This window comes from Phalangium opilio, unplaced genomic scaffold (assembly GCF_054372755.1).
Source record: "Phalangium opilio isolate 3A_F unplaced genomic scaffold, DU_Popi_V2 ptg000032l_1, whole genome shotgun sequence".
Classification (NCBI taxonomy): Eukaryota; Metazoa; Arthropoda; class Arachnida; order Opiliones; family Phalangiidae; genus Phalangium; species Phalangium opilio.
Window position 1 is genome coordinate 10,383,104 of NW_028324159.1, and position 15,048 is coordinate 10,398,151.

General features: G+C 35.5%; 1 long non-coding RNA gene across 5 annotated transcripts; it reads right to left on the reverse strand.

The window, feature by feature from the left end:
- Positions 1–7,967: 7,967 nt before the first annotated feature.
- LOC149686148 (uncharacterized) lies at positions 7,968–14,466 on the reverse strand. Of its 5 annotated transcripts, none has more exons than XR_016384031.1 (5): positions 13,814–14,466; positions 13,651–13,723; positions 13,460–13,562; positions 10,688–13,171; positions 7,968–8,249 (listed from the first exon to the last, which is right to left on the reverse strand). It is a non-coding gene; the product is annotated as an uncharacterized LOC149686148 (long non-coding RNA). The 5 variants fall into 5 exon arrangements; XR_016384032.1 differs by lacking the exon at positions 7,968–8,249 and having other exon boundaries at positions 10,418–13,171; positions 13,814–13,899; positions 14,034–14,466; XR_016384034.1 differs by lacking the exon at positions 7,968–8,249 and having other exon boundaries at positions 10,418–13,171; positions 13,651–13,759; positions 13,814–13,899; positions 14,034–14,466.
- Positions 14,467–15,048: the final 582 nt, after the last annotated feature.

Consider the following 15,048-nt stretch of genomic DNA (forward strand, 5'->3'; position numbering starts at 1 on the left):
AACTATGAGAAAGAACAATACGTCGGTTGACTAAAGTACACTTGATATGACATCATTTTGCAAAATCGCGAGTAAAAATCTTACTGTCCCTATTGAATTTGGCGCCATTGGTTTTAGAATAATTAAAATGTTCCACTGCGAAGCGTGCCGGTCACAAATGGGGATGTAACGTCTTTAGGAACGTTTTAAAACGGAAAACCATACACGTACTCTCCCAAAAGTAATTAATGTAATGATAAAATGTTTTCGGGGAATGGAATTGTGGTCGAAAAGCCGAGATAAGTAAATTTTTGAAATTGATTACCAGTAAAATAATTTATTTCAACGGAAAACGGTAATGGAACGTTGTTTTTTCTTAAGCATGCATTTAAGTTTCAATTAAAAAGAAAAATTAATATCTGATCATTCAGTCAAGTGATAACCTCAGTGTTATCGATACGTTTTAGGTCTTGATTCTAATCAAGACATTTTTGATTAATAATAGTAAGCACTGCCTGACTTGTACTAGTAAGGTTAAGAATTGTGAATTGTTTTTTACATTTGCCCAATATATTTAACGCTAGAGAGAGGACTATGGTATGGCCTTAATTTAAATGGAAGGTTTAGTACTCCCTTTAAAATTCCTGTCACACGTTGACAATAAGAGTTTCGCGATTTCAATCTGGCTCCCCAATTTCAAAATTCAAAGAAATCGAAGGAAATTTAAAAATAAAAGCAAGTATATACCAACGTTGTATTTAGAATGGTCGTAAAGCGGTGTTAATTATTAGAAGTTACGTCTATTTCTCCACAAATGGAGAAAGTTTTAAAGCATATTTTGTTTCACCACTGTTAAAAGATGTTAATCGTGGGGCTACTCACTCAAGTTTTCTGTTCATGTCACATTTAGAGTTTGAAAATTACGGCAATTTTAGGAAATTGTAAATTACGCTGTAATTTACCACGCAAATTACCGTTTAAGGTAATTTACGATAATTCTTCTTTTATGATTCTTTCTCTCGTCTCGGTTGATTCGTTGGGCTTCGTTTTGAATCTTTTTTATTGGAAATTCAAATACTTGAACGAAATGCGTTCAGTGCAGAAACGACATACAATGGTTTTGTATAGGTATTAACTTGAACGTTTAATTTGCAGCACAGGGTGAACGCTTGGACCATGTCGAACTCACCTGAATGGCTCGTGTCTATCCAGCCTTACTTTTGGGGCAAAAAATTTTGGGAGAAAATAATCCTTTTTTTGAATGAATTTTTTATGCGTCAGAGGTTTTTGGTCAGATTCCCATCCGAGCCCTTTCGGGACGGGACGGGTTTTTTAAATTCCATAAAAACTTTGGGGAGATCTGAATCGTTATCGGTTTCAAATTTAATAAATTCGGGCCGAGTCGGGTTTGATCCTGCAATAATCGCCTTACGGGCAGAAGAAAAGTTAATGCTTGAACGTTTGCTTCCAGTTGCAAATTTCATTTGCGAAACAAGCTCTCAACAGCTTTACCGTTAATTCTTTGTGGGGAGAGGAAAAAATCAGGGAACCGTTCTGAAAAATCTTTTGCTAAATTATTGACTCCATAGAGTGTTACTCTAAGAAGATCCCATGTCTGCCAGCTTAGGAATCTTTTTTGTTGAGGTGAACTGAAGTTGATTTCAGAAACGTTTTCTAAAACCTCCATGAACCAAATTTCAAAGTATATAAATCCTCTTTTTATGTTGTCTAAGACTACAGAATTATTTGTGCTGATACGTGTGTTGGACAGGAGTCCATTTTCAAATAGTTGGCTGCAGGCTCTCAGGTACTAATAAGCGAATTTTGCACTTTCCCTTTTTTGCGGTACTTTCAAAAGAAATGGCTAAATCGATAAAGTTCACTTAAAACATCTTGTTGCATGATTTTGATTGGACCCACATTTAGCCGCGTCCAAGAATCTCGTACCACATAGCTCGTAAGTAGTTTAGGAACATGTCTAAGCAGTTTATTTTGAGCTATTTTCTCCTTCCTTCTTTTCACGCCTTGAATTTAGGCCCATCCAAATTTGATATCATTTCTCCAAAAGCGTTTTGTTCCATTTTCTCTTGAGCTGTACAATGCCTGAATAATGCTTTTCAATTCGTGAGAGAGACAAATAACCCAATGAAGTTTCCGATCCTCACCAAAAGGGTTTTCAAAACTTGGGCTTATGGAGATATAAATTTCCCCAAAATCATTTTACTCATAGTTAAATGGCCCCTTATGCCCAAGAGTAGACTTTATTAGTGCCAAATTCTCGCTGGTGCCATCACAAACTAAAGCCATTGTAGAAAATGAATAGGAATGCAGCACTTTCAGCGTATTAAACAGGGCTTCTTTTACATAGTGTAGATTGAAAGACACTGAGCTTGTGAAATATGGTCCGATTATATCAAATTCAGAAATTAGATCTCTCCATTGAAATTGAAGAACATATTGTGTTGGGGTGGGAACATTATCTTTCCCTTCTCGAAAAACGTCATTTAGATCTATAAAATCATCTTTTCCCATCGCAAATCCAATCAATTCGTTACTTTTTCAATTCCAGATAACCTTTTCAATAACTTTGAATTCGTCAAATATTAAAACGCCTTCACAAAGTGGTTTTATATCACCACACTTAATCTTCTCATCTTGAAATTTCTTATATTTATCCTATTGGCTAGCTAAATAAGATTGGTCAATCCCAGAGTTTTGATGACATTTTTTTTAACTTTGCTTGAAATGTTCTGTCACAAGGCAATTGCAAAATCTAAAAATTTCTTAAAGCATTATAAGCTGCATTTCTTCGACAATAAATAGCGAGAGCAATACGAAGAGCAATGGCGCTCCACTTATTTGATTTTTTCCCAATTTTACATTTCATCTGGTCGTTAATAAAGACTTTCCTGTCTTGATTTTGTTTAATCTCAGAATCTCTCTCTAGCTCTGCGAATAGATCATCATGAAACAGGTTAGTTTTACCCTACTGTTGACTCTTCGTTGCGATAGTAATCCTGCACAGTACGAGAGGAACCGCATGTACGGACACTTGGTACATGTGCTTGGTTGAGCGGCCAGTGGTGCTACCATCCGTGGGATTATGACTGAACGCCTCTAAGGCAGAATCCCGTGTAGTAACACTGTAGTTGCTGCAACGATATCGTTCGTGCCTTTTGTGTTTGTTGGCTACGCTAGTTGAGAGGCGCTTTACGCGTCGGTCTCCGCGAAAAAGCCTCCTTAACGAAAGCGCTACAAAGCTTGCAGAGTTCGCGGCTTTGGCTTTTAGATTCTCACCTTCGGAGAAACGTAATGGCACCAAATCGTCCGTAAATGGTGGTTGTGAGTTTCTCGTCCTTTAATGTTTCCTCCAAAAGATCAGGGAAATGTTCATTAATTTTGTCCATGATGTTTCCCATTTCTTTGGCATGACTGCTCTTCAAAGTCACATCACATTTTTTTAAGAAGCTTCTCTAACTTATCAACTATATTGGCCAAAGTTTTCCTAGCATTTCGCGATCCTGATATTCTAATTTCTTTGCTTTTTGGGGTTATTGCAGTTATTTCATAATTGCTAGTTATACTCTGACGTTTCAATCTTCGGTTCGGAGATTCAAGAAGTTTCCTTTTCCGTACTTTTGAACTGTATGAAATTGTGAATGCTCATTCTTTACACTGCTTCACTCTGGTATTTTTGGGAAGCTTGTCGACCTTGTAGTACATTAAACATTTGGCCGATTGGTACTGTACAGAGGGATAATTTAAGAAAACCAAACTTGGCGGTTTGACAAATTCCGATACTCCACGTTTTAGTAAGATACCCGAGCAAAATAGTGATTACTAACACACGATAGTTTATCTAATTTTATCTTCAAAAGCTTCTCGTCCAGCTTGTTTTCAGAAAATATTTGGCATGCGTTGCTTGGTTTGAACAAGATGTCGCAAGCGTAAGTTCCAACACATTCAATTGTTAACGAAACTGGCTCTTCCATCTTTCCAAGTAAACCAGCATTTTCTTTAATCGAAACACGCAAGTATTCCTTCTTTCTATGAGATACTTTCAACTAATCCCCTGCAACAAAAATTAACTGAGGGGACAGTACTGAAACTTAAGTCGCGGGACGTCTTTTTGGATTACCTGATATGTGTCCTTAGACCCTACCCTATAGTGCGAAATGTCCGCCCAGATAAGTGTCCTGCTATCCCATTATATACGTCAATTTTAAATGGTTGAAATTAAAATGCACTTAATCTGGACGGCCGATACCTCTCCGAGGTAACATATAATTGACCCAACAAAATTTTAATAGTTATCCTCCTAAAAGACAAATTGGAGTCACTCGGGAATAAAATCGGCCAGCGAATAGACGAAAAATATGAGTGTTAAAATCCATAATATGTGCATTGTTATGGATACAAAACAGGCAAGCGAGTGCATGCAATATAGGCAGGTTAATTTGGATATCGAACTGGCAGGTTAATGGATATCAAACTGGCAGGTTAATGGATATCAAATCGTCAAGTTAAAAGAAACGAAATCGGCAGGTTAAAAGACACGAAATCGGCAGGTTAAAAGACACGAAATCGGCAGGCGAACGAACAAGAAATCAACAGGTTAAAAGACACTAAATTGGCAGCCTAACGGGCACGAAATTGGGAGGTTAAAACACACGAAATCGGCAGGCGAACGGAGACAAAATAAGCAGGCGAACGGAGGCGACATCGACAGGTTAAAAGACACGAAATCGGTAGGCGAACGGAGACGAAAAAGTGATTGTCTCCAAACTCATTGGATTGTTGATGGGTTTATTCAACAAAATAAGAAAGTTGAGATCAGTCTTCTTTGCGAACTTCTAGCGAAACATCTAAAAACTTTAGAAGGAAGGTTCTCAAACTTAGTGAGAGAAAGTAAGTTTCTGATAGGGGTCATTCTTGATCCTCGACAAAAACAACAATTTTTAAATGTTGGCATGCCTTTATTTCGTCTCTATTCAGCTGGTAATGAATGATGAAAGTGGTCAAATTACACTAGGCTACAGTTCACCAGTGTGGCAGGATGAATATACAAATTTCCATACCATAACAGAGTCTGAAGCGAAAAACATGATTGTTAATCTCTTGACCGATATGGTTCAAGACGAAGAAAATGAAAAAGCTGGATTTCTTTGTACGAAGATCTGGGAACCCTTTCTGATGTAAACACGTCATCGTCAACAAACACCTTTAACGGATATGTGAAGGAACGGCTAATCAACATCAAAGACTCCCAACAAAATAATAACTTTTTGTAGACTGCAATAGACAAGGTGCATCAATTCCCAGAGTTTGCAAAAATCGGAAGTATGATTTTTATTTAAGTTGTCTCCTCATGTTTTGAAAAGTTGGCCATTGAAAGAGCAGTTTCCATCCACCTTATTCCCTATCACCGGAATTTAGGCTTATCTCGGGATTCATGGAAGGAGTAACGGGAAGAAAGTCGTCCGTCGTCTGTTACAAAGGCTGCGATTCGGGAAGTTGTTTTAAGGCGGATAAACGCGATTGATTATCAACTTTAAAGTTTTTTACTTGAAAATAATGGTTGGATATAATTCCGGTAATTAAAAATTATTAATAAACCCTTTCAATATATTGTACATAACTGACAAACCGATTTTAGTCTGACATATTTGCAACTTTTTGGCTATACCCGGCTTATAGTATTCTAATGTCTATGGCTATACCTGTAACCTGATGTTAGGATGTTGATGTCTGTTTAAGTTTGAAAACTAGAATTACACAAGGTTTGGAACAAAAGTATTGTGAAAACAATTATGTTCTATAAATATTTCTCTTCTTTTAGGTTTAAAGCCAGTAATATCTTTTGATTTTTACCTCTCCGAGTGACGTATTTCACGAAGAGTTTCTAATTTTCGACTTGCCTGTCTGTGTGTCTGTCTGTTGTTATACCCCAGGGAACCGCGTTCGTAGTTTGCAAAGTGGAGCAAATGTGTTCTCATTACCCGAGGGGTCGGTCATTCATGAACTCCCGTACGCTACCCGTGAAATCCAACTTAAGAAATCCGAAATCAATGCTGATTTCGAAATCAAATAAAAAATCCGAAATCAGCAACGAAATCACAAAACATTAAAGAAATCATAAAATCAGAAAAAAAACAAAAAATCAACAAAGAAATCACGAAATCAACATAAAAATCACGAAATCAGAAGCGAAATCACAAAATCAGAAACAAAATCAGTAAAGAAATCGTGAAATCCATTACAAAATTCACGAAATCCAAAATCCAAAGAAATCGCAAAATCCGTCGAAATCACGGGAAAAATCTCAAAATTCGATGAAATTCATTGGATTTTATCGAATTCTGAAATCAAACGAAATCCGACGGAATCCGAAGAAATCAAATTGGATTTCAAAATCCCGAACACTTTTTCCAAAACGTCCGACCCCTCACTGTACCCCGACATAATATTTTGGTCCTGGATGACAAAACCAGCGATATATATCAAGGATAACCACAAAAAGCTAAAAATTCCAGTGTATCAGGGATACATATCAAAAGTGAATTTAAAACATACAAATGAATCAGGGATATATCAAGTAAAAAAATCCAAGTGTATCAGGAATATACACAAGTAAAGACAATAAAGTCTAAAATATGTTGATATACATTCTAAATAGCTTGAATATTTGTGTATCAAAATGAAAATATTCATTACAGGGGCAAAGTTAGTTTGATAAGAAGGCATTGGAAAATTTTGAGGGGGCATTTAGGGGCAAACCGAAATCTTATTTGAGGGGGCAGGATATATTTTTGAGGGGGCATTGCCCCCTGGTGCCCCCCGTGGCTACGGGCCTGCTTGTACACCGGTTACGTATTACGCGGAATGATTTTATCAGGCGTAGAGACCATTTCCGAAAACACACAGGGGCGAGGAGACCATTGGGGTATTCTTCCTTGCACCAAGGGCCATCGTCAGACGGTGCCAAAGTTCACTACAGGCGGGAGGAAAGTCAACTCGCACTGCCTCTAGCGGTGCTTCTAGGCGAGAGGGAGAAGACCCCAATGGCGGCATCGCCCCAGTGTTTTAGTTTCTCCTTATGTAATTTGTGTACGATCGGTCCATGGCAGTTCTGGTAAGGTATGATGTGTTCAACCATTTTATTTCCTCAGGAAATAACAAGTCATCGGAACTGAGAAGTATTTCTTTTTATGTAAACTTTACCCTTTCCTTTGGTTATATTTACACCGATATCATATTTTTCCAGTGCATAAAAGGAGAGCTACCTACTAAAAGAAACAAGACAGGACCGAGGTTGTTGCTTTGTCTTAAGTAGACAACATAAGTTTATAAATTAGTTTGAGCAAAATAAATTCTTTATCATAATTTCTTGACATCAGTCTTCCCAGCAACTTACAACAGATTTAAACTTTTTTGGTGCAAACTTGAAAATTTGTCAAGGCAACAAGAATTAAAACTGTGCTTCCAACTTAGTAATCATCGACACGAAATCCCTTCAAAATAATTAATTTCATGATAAAATGTTTTCGGAAAATGGAATTATTCTTGAAAAAGCGTAGATATGTAATTTTTGAAATTAATTTAGAGGGAATAGATCGATTAACAGTAAAAATAAGTTGATTGAATTAAATATTGATTAAGGATTAAAGGAATAAAAGTAATTTAAAAAGAAATTGCAATATCTGAAACTTCAGTCAACTGATAAACCTCAGACATATCGTTTGTTTTTTCGGCCTTGGTCCAAACCAAGACGTTTTTTTATAATATCTGTCCCTTCAGTCTTAATGTAATTAAAATTTGAATAATTTCATGTTTTTTGTACCGACATACATTTGGGGTTGATCTATTTCTAATAGCTTAAAGAAGTACTTAAGTACAGTTAATTATATGAACTCATATCCAATAACATAGTTTTCGAAAAGCATATAATGTTGTACTTTATATATGAAGTTAGTTCAAAAATGACAGTATTTGAAATGTAGAATAAATTTTTTTATTTGTTGTGTACACTCTAAACATATATCAATGAGAATTTTTGAGGAAATGCATCATGAGTAGAAGAGCTTGAAGACGATGTCTATATAAGCATATTGTGTTGTACTTTATTTATGAAAAGTTTAAAAACGACGGTATTTGAAATATGGAAGAAAAATATTTGTTTCGTACACTGTATACATATACAGTGTTGTCGAGATCAGACCAACAGCTTCCTTTATGTACAACCCCCAATACTGCCAACGGGTGATGTCGTGCTAAATTATACAGGGTGTAAATAAATGTTTAGAATTCATGTTTTATTGTATTTAAGTGACAACGAGTGGCAAGATACACAAAGAATACAGGAGAATATGCGTGAATGCAACAAAATATTTTAAAGCACAGTCCTACGATTAGTCTTAGAACCTGGGCCTCAAATTGCAACCTCTAAACTGTTTAGTAAACAACTCAACGTAAATATTCGAAGTGTCTACCATTGTGGTTGAGGCACTCTTCCAGATGACTGTCCGTGTCTTGCATTACATTTGCAACCACTAAATTCATGACGCATGGCAAGACTAATGGTATTGCCGTCTTAGGTACTTCTCGTCCGTTAAGGCTTGATGTAGGGGGATATGATTATGCCTGTAGTAATGCCCTTGTAAACTGGCACGAACAGTAGAATGGCTTAGTGCAACTTCTTGTTCCACCGCTCTACTACAAGCATGAGATTGGCTTCAAAACTTTCTACGATGTCAAAGTCTGTATCCTCATTACAGACTATACAGTCTCTTCTACGTTCACGATCTTGCACTATCGAAATGACGAAAGTCCTCGCACCCAAATGTCGGTGTGGAGACCGTTCGGCATAAAGCACTACCTTTAGTTGAACCAGAGAGAATTTTACACATGTGTAAAATTCTCTATGGTTGAATGTTACCGCGACCTTCACCCAAAATAAACTTGCTGCCCAATTTTTCCTGGTTAGAATAAGTTGGCATTTTGCTAGGAAACGAGACCAACTACTGTAATTCTACTACTTAGCGACACTGAAAGCCCCTTTATATCTAAAAAGACCGGAAGTTCCTCAAAGTTGAGTTTTCAAAGATTGTCAGCTTGAGCAGCAGGTCATAGTATGTATAGTGGTGAAGGTCGCTTTAACATTCGACACGTGACACCACGGTATGTTTGGTCCTCCAATGTCCTGACCCTATAGGTCCAAACAATTACCATCCAGTTTTTCTGCTCAGCGTTGCGGTATTGCCGGTCCCATTTGAAATACAATTTCTGTAGTGTTACAATTTTAACAATACGCCTGTTAAAAAGGCACAAATACCGAAAAAAGAAACCATTGTAATAAAGGTTGGCCCCCTAACCTTAAACTATGAACAAAATAAAGAAAACATAAAGGTTTCTTTGGGAATGACTTTGAAGCAGAAGGTCCGAGTTGTCTGAGGAACCGAGAAAAAAGGCCGTAGTGAAAACTAATCGTCGTTACGTAGCAGTTAGGACCGAATTTAATTAGTTAGTCTCGTCTTTTAGCAAAATGCCAGTGTATTCAAACCAGGGAAAATTGAACATGATGTTTACGAGGATTACCCAAAACGGCAAAACCTTTGCGTGAACTAATTGAAGCCGATCCATTATTTTTAGAAAGGTACTGTTCTCTGACGAGGCTATTTAAGGATGGTACCTTAAACCTTCATAACGTGCATTTTTGGGAGGGCATTCTTGGAAACCAAATTATCGGACCCTTTTTCTTGATAAGAAAATCTCTGAAGGCATTTACTTGGACTTCCTGCGTCATGAGTTCGTTGCTTGTAAAGTAATTGAAAGACATGGACAGATGAAGAGTGCCTGCACCACAATGGTAATCACATTGAACATTTACGTTGACGTTGATGTGTACCAAACGGATTCGATTAGAGGTTGTAATTTGAGGCCCAAATTCCAAGACTTATCGTAAGACTGTGCTTTAAAATTTTCTGTTGCTCCCCCCACTTGACTGGTATGCTAGGTGGTATTTCAGTAGAAGAAAATTTATTGAATTAGGGATAGCGAGAGATGGCTAGTGATATGGCTTAGTTATGGGCTAGACGCCCTTGTTTTATTGGCAACATTATTACATTGAATGTTGCCAGATTAAATTGTTGCTGGTGATTTGGCGAACTATGCTAATGATATATTAAAATTTAAATGGAAAAGTTTCATTTTGACACATTCCTTACCCTAAAATTTTGTGTTTGGAGCCTATTAATGCATTATAGTGATAATGTAATTAATTTTAGTGTTAAATAGGAAAACATTTAGGCTGAAAGAACAACTGGCGTAGTTTAATCTTATTTTGTTATTTCAGTTAAGGGTTATCTATAGTTACCCAAAAAAAACCTGTTGTTTTCGATTAATTTTAATTAAATATGATCATTAAGTTGAAATTAACGGCTTATCTTCTTTTACTAGTGTTATTTCAGTTTATTATACGAGTTTGAACAAGAAATTCTGCAAACTTTAGAGGAGTGACTGTTTGACTCTTGCAGAACAATCACTACTTTGCCCCAAAACTTTTAAATATCACGCCTTTTCAATGGCTCTCTTTTCAAAATGGGGAAAAAAGCTTTTAAATGACAATTTAATTAATCGTAAGAATTAAACAGGAAAATGGAGGCTGGGTGAAAGATTTGTTAGTTTAATTATAAGGTATCCATGAATTTACCCAAAACACGAATCTTTCACATTCTGGGAGCACTGCCGTGCTCCCAGCCAAGTCGAGCACTGACATCCTTTTCTCGAAGCAACTCGTGGCACTTTTAAGCCCACTGTAACTTCGTGATGGGTATAGGTGAAAGTCTGAAATTTTGCTTGCCGCGAGGACTGTCAATCCTAGCTATTGTTTCCAAATTTCAAGTTCCTACCCTATATGCTTTTCGAAATATCGCAGGTGAAATTTACCTTATTTTGTCACTCACTCACTCACTCACCGATCATCAAAATTCTAAGGTACTTCTAGAGGAGATAGAAACTTAAAATTCAGGATTTAGTTTTCATTTATTTTATAAAGCACAGAAAAATTAAAACGTCCCGAATTTTTTATAAAATTGTTCTTTAGTTCTTTATTTTAAAACTAGATGGCGCTGCCGTCTTTTCAACAGAAATAGTGTGTGTTCTTGATGAAAGGACGTAATGGTCCAAAGTTAACCGAAAGTTAAATATATATTAAAGCTAATAGGAATAGTAGTTTAATAGAAATGTGTCGTAACTGATGCTACATTCTTTTATTAGGATATCGCGTACAATCTTTATTGCATATTCTCTGCGGGTCGAAAGGGGTAATTCAGCGTAAATATGGACAAACGTTAGCGATTATATTGGCAAACGAAGTACCACGAGAGGGTCTTGTTTTAATATAACTACCGAAGTGTAACGAGAGGGTCTACAAAAAGAAGTGAGATCCTAAGAAAAACATTAACATGTACAAAAATGGGCCAAGCCTCGCTTCGTGCCCTCTCCGCCGTAAAAGTTCTGAAATCCCATGTAGAGCCAAGTCTGCCTTTTGGTCTCATTCAATCGCCAATTGAACAATTATGTTATAAATTAAGTACTTTTCCTAATTAATAACCAATATTCTTTGACTCTATCATTATTATACATCTTTGTTCGTATCAAAAATATCGTGACTTGGCAAGCGCAGGTGTACATAAGGTTATGCATAACTCGCCTTATAAACTTGTAAATAGGGTTATGCATAACTCACCATATAATTTGTACATAGGGTTGTGCATGACTCATCTTATAAACTTGTACATATCCCCTCGACCATAAACGATTTAGTGAATATCCCTTCGACTTCCTTTTAATATTACTTACTTGCGATTGCCAAGTCACGATATTTTTGATACGAACAAAGATGTATAATAATGATAGAGTCAAAGAAGATTGGTTATTAATTAGGAAAAGGACTTAATTTATAACATAATTGTTCAATTGGCGATTGAATGAGAACAAAAGGCAGACTTGGCTCTACATGGGATCTCAGAACTTTTTAGGGCGGAGAGGGCACGAAGCGAGGCTTGGCCCATTTTTGTACATGTTAATGTTTTTCTTAGGTTAATTATACTTGATTGAGTTTAATTTAACGGCTTATCTTGTTTATCTTGTGTGGATTTATTTTATAATAAAAGTTTCAATAAAATATTAACTTAAATTGCAATTACCCTAAAATTTTAATGTATGCGCTTTTGATGTATTTTAATGATCATTTAGATTAATTTGAAAGTGAAATAGGAAACTACTGTGGCTGTACGAAAAACTTGTGATGTTTTAATCTTAATTTGAGCGTGGTTCGTGAGAGTGGATTAAGCTTAAAATTTATTTGAATTTTTTACCCTATTTGCAATGTTTAGTGCAGTTTAATATTTTTGCCATATATTCATCATTATGGTACCCTAAACTTTTGGGTAGTTTAAACAGTTTATTTAAAAGTTATTTGAGCTTTTATCCAAAAATGTATATTTTGGTTTAATTTCACGTTAATTATATTTAATTGAGTTAAAATTAACGTATTATTGTGTTTTGGCAGTGTACATTTAGGCTATAAAATGAGTTTAAATGTATACTTCACCTTAATTGCAATTTTTAGTGGAGTTTTCGATTCTTATTTTACCCTAAACTTTTGAATTTCGCGCCTATTAAGGTGCTTTCGAGATAATTTAAATTAGCTTAAGTGTGAAAGAGAAAACATGGGGCTTTACCAACGGCTTGGTTAGATACAATCTTAATCAAGGACATCATTTAAGAGTTATCTGAGTTTTCATCCAAAAAAAATGTACATTCGGGGTTTAATTTCACGTTAATTACACTTAATTACGTTGAAATTAACTTGTCGTCAGTGCTCATTAAGCTTATAAAATGACTTTTAATAAATAATTCACCTTAACTCTAATGTTTAGAGGAGTTTTTTATTATTTCCAACACATTGCGTTAAATTTTTATCATATCCTGTGCTAGGTTTGTGGTAAAGATTATCTATACAATATGTTAATGAATGATGTTATTCTATAGTTTAGCTTGAATACCAGTAATTAAATCAAATACCTATACAATTCATAGCAATTTAAACCAATAAACAAACGGCAACGTGGACTGTGGAAATAGCAAACAACGTAACCCTCCGTTTCTAACGTGGTTACGTTGAGAGAATCTGTGATGTAAACATGAAAAGTATTTGACTAATTAAATTATATAACGACACTGTCCTCCTGGATTAACCAGCACCACTGTTACTTATGAATTAAACAATCCACTGTTGGTAACAAATAGTTTATAAAATGATAACGTAACATCACAGTATAACTGATTCAATAGGACCAAAATTGTTTTAACGAATAATCTGGTCCTCTACATTGGTTTAGTTTTAAGGAATTATATCACACACCTTCACAATTAGTAGCATTTTAGTGAGATTAACAAATAATGAAACCGCGTATACCTGTCCTCAAATGAGAATGTTGAGTGAACTGCGCTAACCAGTAACCTATACACCACTCTTTTAACTGCCGTAGGAAAACCCATTGAACATTTTGTGATCTTTCCTGTAATATTTTGAAGTTGAATTCTTCACAGGGTGAAAACACTACCGTTGATTTCTAAACCATTAACAAATAATGAAACCCAGTATACCTCATACGTAACTCTCCGTTTCCAACGTGGTTACGTTGAGAGAATCTGTGCTGATGTAAACATGGAAATTCCTCTACATTGGTTTAGTTTAAGGAAATATATCACACACCTTCACAATTAGTAGAATTTTGGTGAGATTAACAAATAATGAAACCCTGTATACCTCAGTCCTCATATATTTGTTTGTAGCAGGAAACGAAGCAGACTGCGTATTTTTGGAATACAGAGCTGGAAATGAGCTTTTTTTATCTTGAAAGGGGAAAGACTATATAAATACTATATTACATAGACAAACTAAAATACAACTTAAGCCTTGGCCGTAAAGAACGTTCAAAAACTTACTTTAAATGATATAAAAACCTCTGTTAACTGTAATTATTTACCTGAATTACTTTTCTAGACGAAAATTCGACCTGATAACGACCTATTTCTTATTAAGGGTGCTACAGTTAATTAGAAAATACATATAAAGGTGCTCAAGCTCGGATGAAATAGTAAAGTAATCTGTCAGCGTCTACTGCTAGATAGTCTGACTCAAAAGTAATTTTGACGTACTTTCAGAATTAACTAAAATTAACATACTTAGAGTTAATTGATTTAAATTAAACTAGCCGATAGCACACCTTGAATACATAATTGTTAAATTAAGAGTATTCCGAAAAGTAACTTCGCTCTAGTTTTTCAGTTAGAGGTGGCTAAATATCACGAAAAACCCCATGTTAATCTCCATAGGAAAAATGGTAAAAGCATGTGAATTTTGCTTTAACGTTACAAAAGAGTATCAAGTCATATCTACAAGGGCCTACCGGCCCTGTAGAATAACGTACACTTGCGTCTAAGAAACATTTATTCCCAATAATATCAGAATCTTCTTTGAGAAGGCTTAGTAGCAGAACCGCTGAACAGTGTGTTTCATATTTAACATAAACCGAAAATAATATCATTTGATTAAAAATTGTGTTATAAACGACTTTAAAAAAACAGCCACAAATTGGAAGAGCTACCTTGGTAAGTCGAAATTAAGAAAACGTGTTAGAGATCCAATGAACGGCAATGGTTTTTCCCTTTTATATAGAATTTGAATTTAAATAATGTAAATGTAAAATGTTATTAAACGGAGGAAGAATCTATACAGTTCTGTTTTTCATTATTTCCCTTGAAAAATTATCGCCAACGTTTAGTCAGCCGAGGTTTCATCAATAAGGTGTCAAATTTACCTCACCAGCTTATTAATATGTCTCAGCTGTCACAGATAACAATGTTGTAATTGATTGATCTACCAGTAAGATTAATAATTAATTAGATTATAATTTGAACCTACCGACAATATTCGTAATGTAATATAACATCAACATAACGCTATTCTGACCGAGGCTTAGCGAAATTGTTTAATAACAA